The sequence below is a fragment of the Stegostoma tigrinum genome, chromosome 16, assembly GCF_030684315.1.
Source record: "Stegostoma tigrinum isolate sSteTig4 chromosome 16, sSteTig4.hap1, whole genome shotgun sequence".
Lineage (NCBI taxonomy): Eukaryota > Metazoa > Chordata > Chondrichthyes > Orectolobiformes > Stegostomatidae > Stegostoma > Stegostoma tigrinum.
Window position 1 is genome coordinate 2810639 of NC_081369.1, and position 19431 is coordinate 2830069.

Genomic DNA, 19431 nt, shown 5'->3' on the forward strand with positions numbered 1-19431 from the left:
CCTCATGCTAATTTTTCTATTCTTGAAAATTAAGATGAACCATATTTCATGCTTAATGGAAGGCAGTTATCAAAGTTCAGTGAATTGAAATCAGCTAATTCTGAATTATAAAACAAACTTATTCTCATTCTATAATAAAAGGGAATGCCACTGTGTTAATTGTGATGTGATTGGCCATGTTACTTGATCACAGCATAACTTTAGACTGACATGATGCCAAATGGTGTTTATAAATGAAATTGATCATTGATAAAAATGTTGTTCTCTAATAGGCACCAAGGTCACTTCAGTTAATTCCAAAGATAACAGCCAGTTCGAAGAACAGGTTTGTTTCTTGATCATGTTTGTTATTTGAGAAATAGAAAGTTGTTACAGCATACAACACACATACATCATTATTTCCTGAACTGCTGTGACATCAGAGCACCTCATGCCAAGCTCATCCATTCCTAATGATGCATTTGCCCTAAATACATGGTTAATGATCACTCAATTCTGCGATGACACCCATACATAACTAAACCACCAGTTTCTGCAAACTATTTACATTGTGTCACTGTAGATTGGATAGTTATTCAAGTGTACAAAGTGGCATATCCTCACTCAAAATATAACAGAAAATGTTGGCATATTCAGCAGAACAGGCCAAAGCTGTGAAGAGAAACATCTAAAGTACCTGGTGTAAGACATTTGATCATTTTCCATTAATTCTGTTATCCGCTTGTATTGCCCACATGAAATTCTATATGACATGCACGGATTGAAAGGGTGCTGTCATTATTCAAGTCCAGCCATAGTCTTTCTGTTCCATTGAATTCTAAAAACCGGGCATTTGTTTTGTTGTTCATCATTCCATTTCTATGTCTCAGGCAAGTCAATTGTGAATGCATATTCACAGAAATGCTTATTCTCAATTTGTATGTATTGACAAGTGGTTTGAAAATTGCCTGCAGGACACATATGCCTGGAAGCACACTTTTCACTGTTGGGTGATAAGGTTTTAAGTGCAGGTAAATGGCATCTGGGTGACGAATTGCTCAAGTGAAAGCAATTCTGATGCAAGATAACAAAGTGTGAAGCTGGATGAACAAAGCAGGCCAAGCAGCATCTCAGGAGCTGCTTGGCCTGCTGTGTTCATCCAGCTTCACACTTTGTTATCTTGGATTCTCCAGCATCTGCAGTTCCCATTATCACTGATGCAATTCTGATGCAATTTTGGTTTACTACACTCAGGCAGGAGCTTGTTCTTATCTTCCACGATCATAGAATTTGACTGAATCAAACAATAACAGTATAACCACAAGATCAATGCTGTTATCCTTTAAGCCTGATTTATCTCATGTATACTGTTAGCAATTTTTGATGCTGCACTGTACTTATAATTAAGACTCAGATGGTATTTCTATAATATTTATCTTCAGAGAATACAACAAGGAGAGATGAAGTTTCCATCTTATGCTCTTCTAAACTTCAGAGAATACAAGAGAAGTAGAAAGCACAGAAATAAGGAAGACCAAACTTTGTATGCAATGGTACGACTGTAAAACCAAACAATGTTTTCTAACTAAGGCTGCTCCAACACAAGTGCCTATTCCCATTGATGTACATTGAATACCTACAAAAGTTAATTTGACAAACAGCTGCCCTTGATATTTCCTTGTTACTTTTACAGATTAAAGAAGAGACAGAAGTAAATCCGACTTACGAGTCTCTGGATATGACCAATTTGCCAAAACAACAACAAGGAAATAGACTGAAAACGTGAAGATAAGCAAGTCCAACAGAGAATCCAGAATTGTATAAGAAAAATATCCAGTTTTACTGGGTCTAGCCATCTTCTTGAACAGATATGATGTCTGCCTGATTGAATTGGACTTATTATAAACCATATTATTGCCTATCAGAAAGGGTGCAAAGAATCAAAGATGCAAAGACAGAAATACGTTCACTTCTGGGCCTCTGTACTCCTTGGATAAGCCATATCTGTAAAAGTAAGGATTCTATGTATTAATTAACATCAGTTATTATAGATATTAAAGACAGTAGATGTCCCTTTTGTGCCCACTAGTTGATCACATTGGAGAGTTAGATCATCCACCTGAATCCACACTAATGCATTGCAGCCTTGCATTGTACCTTCTGCACATAAGAATCAGACCACACGCTCAACTGTTCTCTCCTAGGCTTTCTACTCCACCGAATCTCCACCCAACCCTGATTAACCTGAACCCACCAATCTATCCTTCTGTACATTTGTTCCTGATGTAGCTATCAAACTTCTCCTTCAGTTTCTTTGTGTTTATCACAGCTAAAAACCCTACCAATAGAAAATTGCATACACCAAACATTTGCTGTGTGAAGAGCTTCTTCACAATGTATCAAGTCATAAAAATATATTTCTGGATTATAGTTCTCATCACACTCTGAAGTCAAAGTACCATTTCCACACTTTTCTTTAAATAGTTTTCATCATTTAAAAGAAAACTGTCAGTTCACCTGAAGAAGGGTCCCAACCCGAAACTTCAAGCTTTCTTGCTCTTCTGATGCTGCTTGGCCTGCTGTGTTCATCCAGCTTCACACTGTGTTATGTCAGTTCATCCATTGGCTTTAAAACAAAACATTTACAGGAAGACAACAGTACCACTCAAACCAAAATCAGGAATGTCTACCCGATTGACTTTTCCAGAATACATATAACGCAACTCTTTTAATTTCAAAATGTATCCATCATTTCTTTGCCTGTTCTCAATGGTGGCATCTTCAAAAAGAGCTGAGGAGAGAAATCCAAATATGGACCAGACTTTGAGAAAGGTACATTCCTTTTCATCTCAGTCAGAATGTATTGGCTGTTTAGTCTGTGTCATGAATCTAGATACCACAGCTAGTGGCAAACTCCTATTACCATCTACTGATCAAAAAATTTAAACACTTTATGTTTCAATTAGACCAGCAGATGATTTTTTTTCTTTTCAAACTTGAAGCAAGATGGGCCTATTTCATCATTTTCACCATAACGAGTCAATAAAATGAAGTCCACTGCACTTCCTCCAGAACAATTATTTCTTCCTTCTGAAAGAAGACCAGATATCTGTGTACAAAAATTGAGGGATTGAGTTGATGCAATAAAATGAAGGATACAGACAAAAACAAAAAAAAACTTAAATATGTAAATAATCAAGAAAGACATACATAGTCTCGAAGAGTGGGCAAAGAAGTGGCAGATGGAATACAATTTTGGAAAATATGAGACTATGCAGTCAGTTGGGAATAATACAGCCATTGGCTCTTTTCTAAATGTGGAATGTCATCAAAAATCCGGAGCACAATGGACTTATAAGCCCTAGTTCAGGATCTTCTTAAAGTTAATATGCACATTCAGTTTGCAATTAAGAAGGTAAGTGAAATGTTAGCATTCATTTCAAGGAGGTGAGAATATAACAACAGGGATGTATTGCTAAGGCTATGTAAGGATCTGGTTAGACTGCATTGGAATATTGTGAGCAGTCTTTGGGCCCATATCTAAAGAAAGATGTCCTAAAATTGGATTGGGAGGGAAGTACATAAAAAGCTCAAAATACTGATCTCAGGAATGAAGGGCATGTCATACAAGGAGTGGTTGAGGACTCAGGGTCTCAACTAGTTGGAGTTTAGAAAGATGAAGAGAATCTCATTGAAACTTACAGAATACTGAGATGCCTGGATCACGTGGATGTGGAAAAGGTGTTTCCACACATGGAAGGATGAGGATCCAAGGTCAAAACATTAGAATGAAGGGCAGACCCTTTAGAACTGAGATGGGGGGAAATTTCTTCAGTCAGAGGGTTGTGAATCTGTGGAATTCACTGCTACAGAAGGTAGTAGAGGCTAAGTCATTAAGTATATTTAAGACAAAGGTAAGTAGCTTCTTGATTCATGAGGAGATTAAGGCTTATGGCGAGAATGAATGAGAAACCATGATCGAATGGTGGAGCAGACTCGCTGGGCTAAATGGCCTAATTCTCTCCAATATAGTATGGTCTTGTGGTCTAAGATGCAGTGGAGCGTAGATAACATAAAAGCATAACTGAAAGCTTTGCATTTCGATGCATGTAACATTTTTAACAAAGCAAAAGCGTTGACAACACACATTGACATGGCTAAATATGATGTGATTTATCCTTATGGAAATGTTACTACAGGATGGGAAGTTTTTAGTTCTGAATATTGATCAGTCTATGGCAATGAAGAAACATAGGAAGCTTGGTATAAGTGAAGAAGTAGCACTACGTCTCAAAGATGGTATGTGTGCAGCAGTTGGAGCTGACCTAAATTTAGCAGAGTAGAGTGGAGAATCGGTTTGTGAGGAGAAGAGGGATAGTAGGCGATGTACAGAAAGTAGACGAAAAAAAACAAGTTGGATGCTTTGGCTAAAGGGACAATAATCATGCCTGAATTTAACCTGTAAAAAGAAGTAGAAAGATTAATTTGGTAATAGTTAACTCATTGAAGACTCACAGGATTAATTTGAGATTGTTTCTTAAAACTGTACACTATGGAACTAACCATACACTCGGCTTGGTATTATGTATTCCCACAGAATTAGTTAATGATTTTCGAGTAATGCCCATCCTGAGCAAGCCATGATCATAACTTGATTGAATTATAAAGCAAGTTTGATACTGAAAAGACTCCGTTCAAGACTTATATTTTCAACTGTAAGAAGGGCTAAGGCGTGGGCAGAAAAGATGAGCAAGCTGAAGTGAACATGAATATTAGGCTATGAGATTGCTTAGGAGAGAATCAGTTGCCAATATTTCAGTAGATATTTCAGAATATTCAGAGTATTTGTTATCATAAGTAAAAATTTCAAGTGGATGATCCTAGTATTCTTCACTAAAGAATTCAGGAGAATTTCAAACTGTGGGTAATAACTATTTAATTGTATAAAACTGACTGGCCAGTCAGAAGACCAGTCAGAATAGTAACAAACAGCATAGAATGTCTCAAAGATCAAATGGACAAAATAAAGCAGAACATGTGATGAGCCTGTGTTGCTGGAGCTGCCTGGGCCCACTGAGGCTGTGTTGCTGGTGCTAACTGGGGGCCCGTGATGCTCTGTTGCTGGATCTGCCTGGGCCCACTGAGGCTGTGCTGCTAGAGCTGCCTGGGCCTACTGAGGATGTGCTGTTTGTGCTCCCTGGGCCTGCTGCCTTGTCTGGGGCATTTATAGTTTTCACTCTTAAGGTTCTACATGGTAGACTAATTAATAAAGTTAGGTCACACGAGATTCAGGGTAAGCTTGCCAATCAAACACATAATTGGACTAATGGCAGGAGGCAGAGAGTGATGGTGGGGGGTTGTTTTGCAGACTGGAGGCCTGTTACTTGCAGTTTTCCACAGGGATCTATTCTGGTCTTCTTTTGTTTGTCATTTATAAAAATGATTTAGATGAAACTGCAGAAGGCATGTTTAGTAAATTTGTGAATGACACCAGAATTGGTGGCATAGTGGACAGCGAAGAGGGTTTTCTCAAATTACAAATGGATCTTGATCAAATGGGTCAATGAGTTGAAAACCGGCAGGTGGAGTCCAATCTGGATAAATTGCAATGGAATTGCATTTTGGTACAACAAACATGGGTGGAGTTCATACAATTAAAGATAGGGCCTTGAGCAGTGCTGTGGAATGGAGGGACCTTGGGGTGCAGGTATATAATTCTTTGAAGTTTGTGTCACATATAGACAGAGTGTTTAAAAGACATTTGGTACACTTGTCTTCATTGTTCAGTCCCTTGAGTATAGGCATTGGGAAGTCATGTTGTGGTTATACAGGACATTGTAAGGTCTCTTCTGGAATATATTGCCAAGCTCTGCTTGCCCAGTTTTAGGAAGGATATTATTAAGCTGGGGGCAGAAGTGATTTACCAGGATGCTGCCGGCTACAGAATGTTTGAGTTATACAGAAAGGCTGGATAGATCTGGACTTTTCTCATTGGAGCACAGGAAGTAGAAAAGTGACCTTATAGAAGCTAATAAAATAATGAGGAGTTAATGGGGGATTTTAAAACTAAGGGCACGTTTTTAATGTGAGAGGGGAGAGGTTTAAATAAGACATGAGCAGCAAATCTTTTACACAAAGTTTGCTTCATATTTGGAATGAACTTCCTGAGGAAATGGTGGATGTCGGTAAAATTGCAACGTTTAAAAAGACATTTAGATAAATACATAGAAAGGAAAGATTTGGATGGTTACGGGCCAGGAGCAGGCAGTTGGGTCTAGTTAGGTTTGGGATTATGGTCGGCATGGATATGTTGGACTGAAGGGTCTGTTCCCGTGTGGTATGAGTCTATGCATCTCGGACTCTAAGAGGTGACCAGGGCCATCTCTGGCAGAGCCCAACCATTCCTACACTGTGGTAACTGCTGCTGCTGGTTTGGCCCCAGCTCTGACCCCATCACCCCGCAAGCTCTTTGTTCAGAGCCTGAGGGTAAAATGTTATGCCCACTTGGACATGCCAGCATGAAGGAGATGGCCTGTGTCATTGGTCCATCATCCATTTCACAGCATCTAAAATGTATGGCAAAGCTGTCTTTTTCCTTCAATTTGAGCAGGCTGGGAATGTGGCCTTGGAGAAGGGGTTAACGTTGGGCATCGCACATCTTGCAGCTTGCTGCCAGGGAGGTTCTCCTCCTTCCCCACTTGCAGCAGCTCTGGGAAGTGATGTCAGGGGTAGCCCTCATTCTACTTGGGCTGAAGGACAATGTCGTCTGCGACATCGACTCCTTGCCGTGACCGCTCCTCATCAGTTTGTCCTGGGAGGTGATGACTGAAAAAGCATTCACTGTGCTCCATGGTCGGGGGAGGTGCCTATTGTACCTGCTAGATGGCAGACATCATGTGGTTCCATGTCTGTAAGGAGCTGAGGGGTACATTAAAAAGTGTCACACCATCGCCAAGCCTCCCAGTCACACGGGCAGCTATGGCTGTCACTGCTGTGATCATCCCTCCTCTGAAAACAAAACCTCAAGCCCAGGCCAGAGCACGCCACTGTCCCAGCCTATGGTGAGGGGAGATGGGGGTGAGAAACCTCACAGAAGGGAGGTATGATACAATGTGAAGCATATAGAGGCAGCCCACCCTCCTCACCGCTCCACCAGAATGTGTCTCCCGCCACCTTGAAACTTCTTGCGCAACTCCTCGGGTCCAAATCCCAATCTGGGTTTCCCAGCACAGAAATGGCCTTGTGGCATGCACCAGAAGGGCCACAACACAATGGTGTCGAGCTCGTCCTTACCACCTCACCATGATAATACCAAACCCAGTCCCCAGTTATTAACATCACAGCACAGTAAACCTGAACTCAGTCATTAACACCTCGGCACGACAATCCTAAACCCAGTCAGTAACACCTCAGCATTGTAATCCTAAACCCAGCCTTTAACACCTCAGCATGATAATCCTAAACCCAGTCATTAACACCTCAGAGTGGCAATCCTAAACCCAGTCTTTAACACCACAGCACGACGATCCTAAACCCAGTCTTTAACACCACAGCACGACAATCCTAAAGCCAGTCTTTAATACCTCAGTCCAGTAATCCTAAACCCATCATTAACACCTCGGCACGATAATCCTTAACCCAGTCTTTAACACCTCAGCACGGTAATCATAAACCCAGTCTTTAACACCTCAGCACGATAATCCTAAACCCAGTCTTTAACACATCAGCACGGTAATCCTAAACCCAGTCTTTAACACCTCAGCACGGTAATCCTAAACCCATTCTTTAACACCTCAGCACAGTAATCCCAAACCAAGTCTTTAATACCTCGGCACAGTAACCCTAAACCCAGTCTTTAAAACCTCAGCACGGTAATCCTAAACCCAGTCTTTAACACCTCAGCACAATAATCCTAAAACCTGTCTTTAACACCTCAGCATGGTAATCCTAAACCCAGTCTTTAACACCTCAGCACAGTAATCCCTAACCCAGTCATTAACACCTCAGCACGGTAATCCTAAATCCAATCATTAACACCTCAGCACGGTAATCCTAAACCCAGTCTTAACACCTCAGGACTGTAATCCTAAATCCAATCATTAACACCTCATTGCAGTGATCCTGATCCCAGCCTTTAACACCTCAGCACAGTGAACATACTTCCCTCTGCCATTCATTACCTTGGCACATGTGTCCCAAGTTCAGCCAGAGATTGTGGTGATGGTCTTCCCTGGACTCATCTCTCTCCCGGCCTTTTATGTTTGTTGAGTGGCTCAAGAGGGTGCAAAACAGACTGAGGTTAATGGGAGGCTGGAAAGCTTTAGAGGAATACAGGCCAAATGCAGGCAAATGGGATGAGTTTAGTTTGGGAAATATGATCAACATGGCTAGGTTGGCCCAAAAGGTCTATTTCTGTGCTGTGTGACTCTCTAACTCTTGATATTCTGAATTCTCCAGAAGAGGCTGACTGCTTTCTGCTGAAATATCCCACATCTCTGTTGATCTGTTGTTGAGTCAACAACCTGGTGCCTGGGGTTTGTACTTCAGCTGTTTTGATCAATTTTGTGCAGATGCTGCTGTTCCTCAAGTTGCTCTAGTAAATTCATGATAGAATTTTCAACATTAGCTCAAAGTAGATTGCACTCATCATTATTTTCTCCAGGAAAAGCTGGAATTAATCTGTAAATTAAAAGCCAAAAGAACTGCGGATGCTGTAAATCAGGAACAGAAACAAAGTTGCTGGAGAAGCTCAGCAGGTCTGGCAGCATCTGTGAAGTTAAAAATAGAGTTATTGTTTCAGATCCATTGGCCGTTCCTCAGAACTGATGTTGGCTGGGAAATCATCAGTTTATATGCAGAAAATAGGGATGTGTGTGGGGTAGGGTTTAAAGGATAGAATAGAACCCAAAGAGAGGGAGAGAGAGAGAGACAGTTGGACAGACAAAGGAGTTGATAATGATCAGTCTGGGAGGGTGAACACTTAATGGGGATTGTTAGTGACTATCAACAGGGCATGTGTGATAGCAGGCTGGGTAGGGGGCAGGGATATGGGAGAGCTTAGGTCCTAACATTATTGCACTCAATATTGAGTCCGGAGGGTGATAGGATCCCCAAGTGGACAAAGAGATGTTGTTCCTCCAACTTGCATTGGGCTTTACAGGAACACGGTAGTAGAGATGTTGGCCAGGGAGCAGGGTGATGCATTGAAGTGGCTGGCAACAGGTAGTTCAGGGTCTTTTTGTGACCAGAACATAAATGTTCTGTGAAGCGGCCGCCAAGTTTACTCTTCATTTCCCCAAAGTAGAGGAGGCCACACTGTGAGCAGCAAATGCAGTAGATTAAATTCTGGGAAGTGCAGGTGAAGTGTTGCATCACCTGAAAGGTATGTTGGGCCCTTGTATACTCGGGAGGGAGGAGGTAAATGAGCAGGTGTTGCACCTTCTCTATTGACAGGGGAAGGTGCCATAGGGCTGTGGGGAGGTGTTGTGGGTGAAGAAAGTGTGGACCAGGGTGTCCCAGAGGGAATGACCCCTGCATAAGGCGGACAAGGGAGGGGAGGGGAAGATGTTTCTGGTGGAGGTGTTTCACTGGAGGTGGCTGAAATGGTGTCAGATGATCTTCTGGATGTGGATTCTGGTGGGATGGTAGATGAGGATAAGGGATAAGAGTCCTGAGGAAGGGTCACTGGACCCGAAGCATTAACTCTGTTTTCTCCTTCACAGATGCTTCCAGACCTGCTGAGCTTTTCCAGGAACTTTGTTTTCGTCCTTGATTTACAACATCCACGGCTCTTCTGTTTTTTTTTATTTAGATGATAAGGGAAACCCTATTGCTGCTGTGGGAGAGAAAAGAAGGAGTGAGGGCAGAAGTGTAGGAGATGGGTTGGGCCTGGTTGAGGGCCCTGTCAACAACAGAGCTAGGGGATCTTCGATTGAGGAAGAAGGTGGACACTTCAGAGGCTCTCTTGTTGACGTTGGTTTCTTCTGAACACATGCAACGGAGACGGAAGAACTGAGAGAATGGGATGGAGTCTTTACAGGAAGTGGGGTGTGAGGATGTATAGTCCAGGTAGCTATGGAAGCCGAAGGAGTGGGTAAAGGTCAGTTTGAGGAAATGAATGGCTGCTCATGGGGACCATTTGTGGCTGATAACTGGTAGTGTTCGATAGCAGCCAATGGGATAAAAAGGCCTGATGTGTGGGGTTAGGGGAATGCATGGGTTAAGGTGCTCAAGCTCTAAAAATGTTGAACCCATCTTGAAGAAATTCTGCTCCTCTCGCCAACCTTCAAGAATGGACTACTTCCACTTATAATTAGTATGAACATATGCTCATAGTTACAGATTTGTTCGTGGAATGCAATACTTAGAACCTTCTTTGGCAGGATTTGAAAGCATAGGAGAGCTTGAGAAATACTGGGCAAAGGCAGTGCTGAAGAATGTGAAGTCTAGGTGGACATGAGGGGTCTCAATTGTTAGAAATGGTTATTGCCTTTGTGTAGCATGTTTGTTATTCGCAAATTATCAACCCAAGTCTGAATGTTGTCCAGTTCTTCCTGCCAATGGATCTGGTCTGCGTCAATATCAGAGGAGCTCTGATGGTGATGAACATTGTGCAATTATCAGCAAACATGGCCAATTTCAGCAGCACAGTGGCTTAGTGGTTAGCACAGCTGCCTCACAGCACCAGTGGCTTGGGTTTAGTTCCAGCCTTGGGCATCTGTCTATATGGAGGTTGCACATTATCCCACTGTCTCTTTGGGATTCTTCTGGGTGCTCTTCTTTCCTCTCTCAGTCCAAAGATGTACTGGTTCGGTGGATAGGGCACGTAAATTTGCCTGTCATATCTAGAGGTACATGGACTTGCTGAATTAGCCATAGGAAATACAGGTAGAGGGTAGGGGGTGGGTTTGGGAGGGACAGTATGCACCTGATGGGCTAAATAGCAGGTTTCCACACTGTAAGGATTATCTTCTATGATTGAATTTTGTCTTATAATGGAGCAGTCGAAAGTAATTGAAGTAGAAGTCTACCAAAATAAAACAAAACCAGTCTGACACCAAATGAAAACACAAACACATTCTAAGCAAGGTCTCACATATAGCATGCATTGCCTGACCTAAAATGTCATCTCTTATTTACACTGATAAAACCTTTAGTTTTGATACTGTGGTGGCAGCAAGCTTGGTGACATGGATACAAACACTGAGTTGATGTTTAGACTGGTACAATTTGGAAGGCACACGACATGGAATGACTTTGCCAAGTAAGGGGGTTTATGCATGGGCTGTAACACAAAGGCAGATAAGTCAATTGTTTTTGACTCGATGAAATTGAGCGAAATTTTTATTTTTATTTTTGAATTGCTCACTTCTTATCCTGCAAGCATTCTCTTTTGGTTTACATTGTTTTTGCTTTGTCATTTTACTCTGCTTCTTTCTTATCCTGTAACTAATAATTCTTGGTTGCTGTTTGTTGGTAAGTATTAAAATGCTTCTTTGTGCCACCCACCAAGGTTGTGTTCAATATCATTGCAAGAACCTTAGCTCTTTCCTGGCTTTCAGTCATTTTGCAACGGGACTGCCTCTTACAATATGTGGAGATTATTAGCTTTTTATTTATGTTTTGCATTGTGATTTTTGAACAACTGCAGATTTCTTTTTTTGTGTGGCAATTATCATTTAACAATTCCAGAATGGTACACAGACATTCAGAAAAAGTTATATGTTCTGTCTCTCAGGCATCAAACTTGGAATAACAGAAGAAACTGAAAATGCTAACATGCTTATAGTGTTAGTGATTGGCACAGTTGTTTGGAGCCTATACAATCTGAGATTTGTATATAAATAATGCCTGAGGTTAATGGAAAATAAATTTGCCATTGGGCAGTCTTAACTGCGTGCATGTTCTGTCAGATTCCCTATGAAAAGGCACAGTGATATGTGATTCCAAGTTCACAAATCACACAAACATTACAAAGCTTAAGTATCAAATACTTATATTCCAATGACGTGGGTAGGTGAAAGTGAACAAATAATGCGTTTTATGTGAGTGCCTTTTGAGTGACCGTCTAGAGTACTGTGCTTCAAAGGAGTTATATATCGCCCTTTGAGATCTACAGGATGGGTTGTACAGTTTGCATTACAAGGGCATGTTCCGTCAACATGGTGTGAATTTCATCAATTTTGTGGCTTAATTGGTGAGACCAATAAATATGTTCATAATAAAGAAAGGAACTTGAGGACCAGATGCAGGTAAACTGTTTAGCTGGTTGGGAAATTCTCCAGAATGGACCTAAGTCAGAGTGAAATCCCAATTTACTTTGTGGCTCGGACACGATAAATTTGATTAATTGAATAGGTCATAATAATAGCAATTTACTTTAATTCAGGTGTGGAATCTGCAGATCTGGATCAAAGGTGACTAATTTAACTTGTTGCACTAATCAGCCTTGAATTTTTGAGTGATTGCAACATAAAGGACTGACAGTGTGGGTTTGAAATGCTGAATGGCCTGCTTTGTTTCTAATGTCTCATGAACTTTTAAAAAGGATGAGATAGGTTCGGTCTTTAACCATCAGAAGAAAAGGAAAGTAAATTTTGATGGGGATATATCCGCGAGACTTCTCAGGCTCTGACTAGTTTAGTCAGACATGGGTTACTTACTTCAATTACTGTTTGATGTCTAGCTTCATTGCAGACATTTGAAATTACTTTTGCCATTGTAATTTTCTAACAAGCTCACAAGAGATAAGAACAGGAGTAGGCTGTTCGGATCCCACAGCCAGCTTTGCCATTCAATAGTTGCATGGCTGAACCAACCTTCCTCCCCTTTCCCCTAGACACTTCATTGCCATCCTAATGAAGAATCTTTCTATCTCAACCTTAAATATCCACAAGGACTCTGCCCCAACGTCTCTCCATGGGAAGGGGTTCCAAAGATTCACAACCTGCTGACAGAAGAAATTCCTCCTCAATTCAATTTAAATTGGAACTCTTTATTCTGAGACTGTGTCTGGTCGGAGACTTTCATATGAAGAGAAACACCCTCTTAGCCTTTACTTTGCCAAACCCTTTAAGAATCTTCCCTGTTTCAATGTCATTCCCCTCTCATTCTTCTAAGCTCCAGTCTGTGGAATCTCAACAAGTTTTGCCTTTCCTCTCCATCCTTCCATCCTGTGGATCATCCTTGTGAACATTCTCTGAGATACCTTTCATAAAATGATAGATTACCTTAAATAACAGGACCAAAACAGCGCATAGTGGTCCAGATGTGGCCTCACCATTTTGTACATTTGCAGTAACACTTCCCTACTCTTATACTGCAACACCCTTGAAATAAAGGCCAACATTCCATTACCTGTTGTAAATGCATGTCAGTTTTCTGTATTTCATGCAGAATTCTCCCCAAGTACCTTTGAGTTGCAGCTTTCTGCATCTTTTCTCATTTAAATAATAGTGTTCTTTGTTCTCCTTTCCAAAATGAACAACTTCACACATTTTCCCACATGATATTCTATTTACCAACTTTTTGCCTCCTTGCATGATCTGTCAATATCTCTCTGCAGATTGTTTCTATCCTTGTCACAAAATGTCTTTCCATTTATTTTTGTTCTATCTGCATATTGAGCTACAGGACTTTTGAGCCATGAATGAATATTGCAATCAGTTGTGATGCCAGTACAGATCCCTTTGGAACCCCACTCATCACAGGTCACCAAACTGAAAAAAAATTCCCATACCAACTCTATGATTCCTGCTCATAAACCAATACTTCATACCATTATACTACCACCAATAACATGGGCTCTTATCTTATAGCTGAAACTTTTTTTGATGTAAATCGTTGAAAGTCTTCTGGAAGCCCAAATACAACGCATCCACTGGTTCCCCTCAATCCACTCTGGTTGAAACTGCCTCAAAAAACTCAAATAAATTAGTCAGCTGTGATTTGCTTTTCATGAAGCCATGTTGACTCTTCATAATAGATGATGACTTTCCAAATATTCTGCTGGTACTTACTTCCTCTACAATTTATTCCAATATATTTCCACCAACAGCTGTTAAATTTTTTGGCCTATAGTTGCCACTTTTGCCTCCCTTCTTTTTTTAAATAATGCTGAATTGCAGTCTCCTTTTAGCCTTTCCACATTCTTCCTGCCTGTCCTCACTTGCCTGGAAAAGATCATGTCTGGAGGTTTGCTTTATTCTTTTATGACCTGCAGGTAAGGCTGCTTGGGCAAGAATTTATTAACCATCTCAAGATTCTGTTAAATTGAATGGTTTATGAGGCTTGATTTTTAAGTGGCAGTTGGTAGCCAAATACATTGCCATGCGTCTGGAGTCACCTGTAGGCCAGGTCTGGTACAGATGGCAAATTTACTTTCCGAAGGGACATTGGTAAAGCAGATTTGTTGTGTGGTCACAATTAGGTTAACATTTTAATTCCTGATTTTTGTAACTGAATTCAAATTTCACCGGGTCCCATGGTGGGATACAAAACAATATCCTCAGATTATAAACTGGAATTTTTGATTACTAATCAATCCAGGTTTGTACTTTGGACAATTCTGTATACTCACTTAAAGTGGGTGAAAATTGGATTCTGCATTGTTCATGTGAGGTCCCTGCATTGAAGGAGCTGTTTAATCAGGAAGGCTTATGCAGATTGGACCATTGTCATTGGAGTTATCAACAATGGGAGCAGATTATTTTGAAATAGCTGAGCAGATTTGATAGGGTATAGACCAGAAAGATATTTTCGCATGTGCTTAAGTCTAGAACAGTGGGTTGGAAGATTTACAGAAAAGGACTCACCTATGTAACACTGAATTTTAAAAAAAGTTATTCTTTCAGCAGGTCATTTGACTGTAACATTCTTTTCCCCAGCAGCCAATTGTATTTAGACCATAGAATAAATATAATCAGCAGATGTTTGATGGACAGTAGAGTCAAAGGCTACAAGATGTGGGTACAGGGTGAAGTGCAGTGTGTTGTAGGTCAGAAATTTTGGTTAATGCCACGATAATCTGAATGCATGTTGGAGAATGTTCAAGGGGCTCGGTTGTCTACCACTTCTCCTTGTCGTGATTTTCTCATAGTTACTCAGGAAATACTTAATAGTTTCAGTTTGCTCCCAAGCAAAGTAGTTCAGATGATGACAATTAGTCTATTTCAGAAGGAGCTATATAAGTCCACGTGTTGCCAAACAAAGAGACATTAGGATGCAGGTTTGTGGTTCCTTCAAAGTGGATTCATGAGTAGACAGAATAGTGATGAAGCCATTTGGTATGCATGCCTTTACTAGCTAGTGCACTGAGTACAGGAGTTAGCAGATCATGCTGCGGCTCGACAGAGCATTGATCATGCCACTTTTAGAATACTGCATTCAATTTGAGTTTCCCTGCTCATGGAAAGATGCTGCAAACATTAAAGTGTTCAGAAAAGATTTATAGAAATGTCACCAGGGTTGCCTGGATTGAGCTGTAGGGAATGGCTGAATAGGCTGGATCTAGAAGTGCATTCCATGGACCATCAGAGGATAGGGGGGTGGGGTAATCTTACAGATGTTTATAAAATTATGAGGGTCTTGGCTAGAGTGAATACCCAAGGTCTTCTCCCAGGGTAGGGGAGTCAAATTTCTTTATCCTTTAATCGTTGAGAGGACGAGGGTGTCACTGGCTAGGCCACAATTTATTGCCAATCCCTAATTACCCAGAGGGCAGTTCAGAGTTAACCACATTGCTGTGGGTCTGGAGTCACATGTAGGCCAGACCAAGTAAGGATGGCTGTTTCATTCCTCGAAGGGTATTAGTGAACCAGATGGGTTTATTCCAACAATTGGCAATGGATTCATGGTCACCATTAGTTTCTTAATTCCAGATATTTATTGAATTAAATTCCACCATCTGCCACGACGGGAAACAAACCCGGGTCCCCAGAACATTACCCAGGTCTCTTGATTAACAGTCCAGTGATAAGACCACAAGGGTATTGACACCCAGCCCCTCACCTCTGCTACTACCACCATTCAAGGCAGAAGTTTAAGGTGAGAGAGGAAGGTTTAAAAGGGAACTTACAGTCATTTTTTTTCTTGCAGAAGGTGGTGCATATCTATAGTAAGCTATCAGAGGAGGTGCTGAAGTCTGGTTCAACAACAGCATTTCAAACACCATCTAGATGGATACATCAATATGAAAGGTTAAGAGGACATGCTCCGAATGCTGGCAAAGGAACCACATCAGTTGAGGATATTCTGGTCAGCATGAACAAGTTGGACTGAAGAGTGTGTTTCTATGTTGTACACCTCTATGACTATTAGGGAATGCTGATAGGATCATTTGAAGAATGTTGAGAGCATTTTCTTAAAGAACATAATGCTGTCAGGGATGACTCAAGTTGATTGAACTGCCATGCACTGCTCTTACTGTATAAATATGCTATATTTTATAATGCTGCAGAACTGACCCAATTAACCAGCCTCATCTACTCTTAACTGAACAAACAAACGCACCTCACATTTCAGTGGACCAACTTTAAAACTTTGATGAATACTGTATTGCGTTGTGTCTTTTGAATAAATGTTGATTTCAAAGTGCTTATGACTAACCAACAATGTACAGATAGTTTCCATAAGTCATGAGCCATTTGTGACCAGTTCATTGCTGGACATTAGACTTTGGATTCTTCATTTGGTTTGTTTAGCTTGATCTTTGCATATTCCATTCCCATTTTCTTACTGTTGCTTTTCTCACTTTTCACGCTCAAGTGTCAGTTTAATGTCACCACTTTGTTTAGTCTGAGGGAGTAACAATAAAAGATCAGTTGCACCTTACCTTCAAATGATTTGTTCCATTTTGTCAATATACATCTTTGAGATTAGACACTTGTACCTGGGCCCTCCTGGATGACAGACTCATACCAAGGCATAGATGGAGGGCTCTTCTACATGCCTGGATTTTGGAGTTTTCCTGTGCTTACCAAAACTGAGAGCTGCATTGGAAGGACTATTCACTTCTCTTCCATTCCTTGCCCGATGACAGATTTTTGAGAATTTTTTTTTGTGCACCACATGGAAAAAACACCATGCAGTACACAAGAGCCAATTCAGTCAGTCCTCACAAAGACAGATGAATAGAGCAGGGTAGATAGTAACTTTAACTCAGAAATACTCATGGTCTGTTCTGTCATGAGCAAAAATAGTACTGCTAACTCAGAGAGTCATTGTAATTATGGTACCAATATACAGCATATTTCAATTTCTGTTTGGTGGGAATGGAACTAACTTGCCCCTTCAACTGACCTGGTATGTCTTCGAAAATCTCTGTTCCTGTTGGAGAATGAAACTAATGCGAACAATAAAAGCAATCATGGTCATGAGACATGACAAGCTCACCAAAAGTTACATAATATTGGAACAAAGTGACCAGATTCAAAATCAGTTGAAAATAACATTGAGTTTTACTTATGGATTCGATATGGTCTTAGGTTCAATATATTCTTTTGCAATGCACATTTCACACTTTCTCACCCGGATTTGCCTGCTGCCTTGTTGCAGGATTAAAGATATTTAATTTACAGCATTCACACCATCCCCTTCAGTTTTTGCAGAGAGCAAAGGCATGGTTCACCTTAATACTGAGATGTTGACAAATTGTTCTGAAGGGCTCATTTTCGGACGTTGCCCATTTTGAATACTGAGACCCAGGAGGCCAACTGTTTTTACAAGTATCTGCATTGCTCTGAATATCTAGATCTAAGGCTGGACTGTACGCGTTCTCTGCTACAACATGCAACAATGAGTGGACCAAACAAAACAATTGAACACGATTGTATCAGTATTTACCGACAGTTTTGCCTGAAGTGCATTGCTTGATGAGAATTACAGCAATTAGAGTTATTAAACTGTCCACAACACATCTAGACACCAAGATGAGAAAAAGTTGTTTTCACTGCTGCCTAGCAGATCCGGTAAAAGTAGTATGTTTGCGTCTTGCATAAGTGATTAAGCAAAATCACAATAAAAAGTCAGGACAAAAACTAGGACATGCTTTCTTATGGAGGGTGCAATGCGCACTTCATGATATCTTTCAACGTGATGCATAATCGGGTAAATTTTCTACTGAAAAACTGTGACTGATAATAAGTCACACATGCATTATCAGTTCTGAATAAGTTTAAACTGTTAATCAATTTCATAGTACATATCTGATTATATTGCGACTGGGCTTGATGTGTATTTGTGTGCAATATCCCCAAGTATCATCATGCAGTGCAACTTCTATGAAATGTAATTGAATGGCTTTGCGCAAATTACAGAAAAGTAATTAAACAGAAATACAATAAAGAGTGGAGAAATTAGATCATTTTGAAAACAGTGACCATCAGGCAGAGCAGGCAGGTCTCCGCTTCCTTTTAGGATCTAGGTAGTCTTTTGCACAGAGGCCGACAACCCTAAAGTGGTACAAAAATTCATAAATAAAACTATGCAGGAGAAAATCGATTGACTTTAATGAATGGAATTGGATAGTTAAAAAAATAAGCTACACGTACACAGTCTGGCACCTTCATTGTGTAATTCACATCTCCTGGAGTTCATCCATTTCAAATGTTGAAATCACAACAATTATGGAGTTTCTTACCTGTGAATGTTCTTACGACGTTTTCTCACCAAGATACCAATCTGGGTTACAGTGCCGAGAAGGGCACTTACCAATAATGGAGGAGTAGGGCCTTTTTTTTAATAGATTTGACCATGCAATCACCAGTATTCAAACTGCTGTCACAGTCCCACGATTGTAGATGTTTAATTTTCTGCATGCAATCACATCAGTTTTTCTTACTGTTAGTTAGCTCATTCAGTTTATACCCCAACACACCAGTCGATCCCTATCATTAGCCCTGTTTACTTCAATCACACTGCCAAAGTAAACCTTATGCAACCTCTCAACTGTGAATCGCATCAAAATCGAACTAAAACCTTGATCACTTTGTTCCGCAACAATTCTTAGACCTGCACAGATTCATGCTTCATAAGGATTCATGCAAAAATCTCAATGTAGAAAGTCCATAGAAGCTGTGAAATGAAGTGAGATTGATGGCGGCAATAGATCCAAATTATCGCTGTTCTTCACGGTAACTCATGACATGAGAATGAAATCGTTTTGCTACGAAATTTATAGTCTGCGTTCTACGTCACATCATTAAATTTGCAGAGTGATATTATGTCACGTCCTGAGCCAAAAAATCAAAAGTTATGAAAGACAAGTCGCGCTTTTCAGTATCATTATTTAAAATTGCCCTTATAGGCCACAGGACACCACACCAAAATAGGAACCGGGAAACAGTTTTAAAAGTTCACATTTTTTTACCCTGAATCGTGTAACTGACACGAGCCGGGAGCTTGAATGCTGTGTGGAAAATCTGACAGGCGTAAACCGATCCTGCTCTCCACATG

General features: G+C 40.6%; 1 long non-coding RNA gene across 1 annotated transcript; it reads left to right on the top strand.

The window, feature by feature from the left end:
• Positions 1–279: 279 nt before the first annotated feature.
• LOC125459908 (uncharacterized) lies at positions 280–1882 on the top strand. Its single transcript, XR_009446746.1, has 3 exons — positions 280–325; positions 1422–1532; positions 1673–1882. It is a non-coding gene; the product is annotated as an uncharacterized LOC125459908 (long non-coding RNA).
• The last annotated feature ends 17549 nt before the right edge of the window (positions 1883–19431 follow it).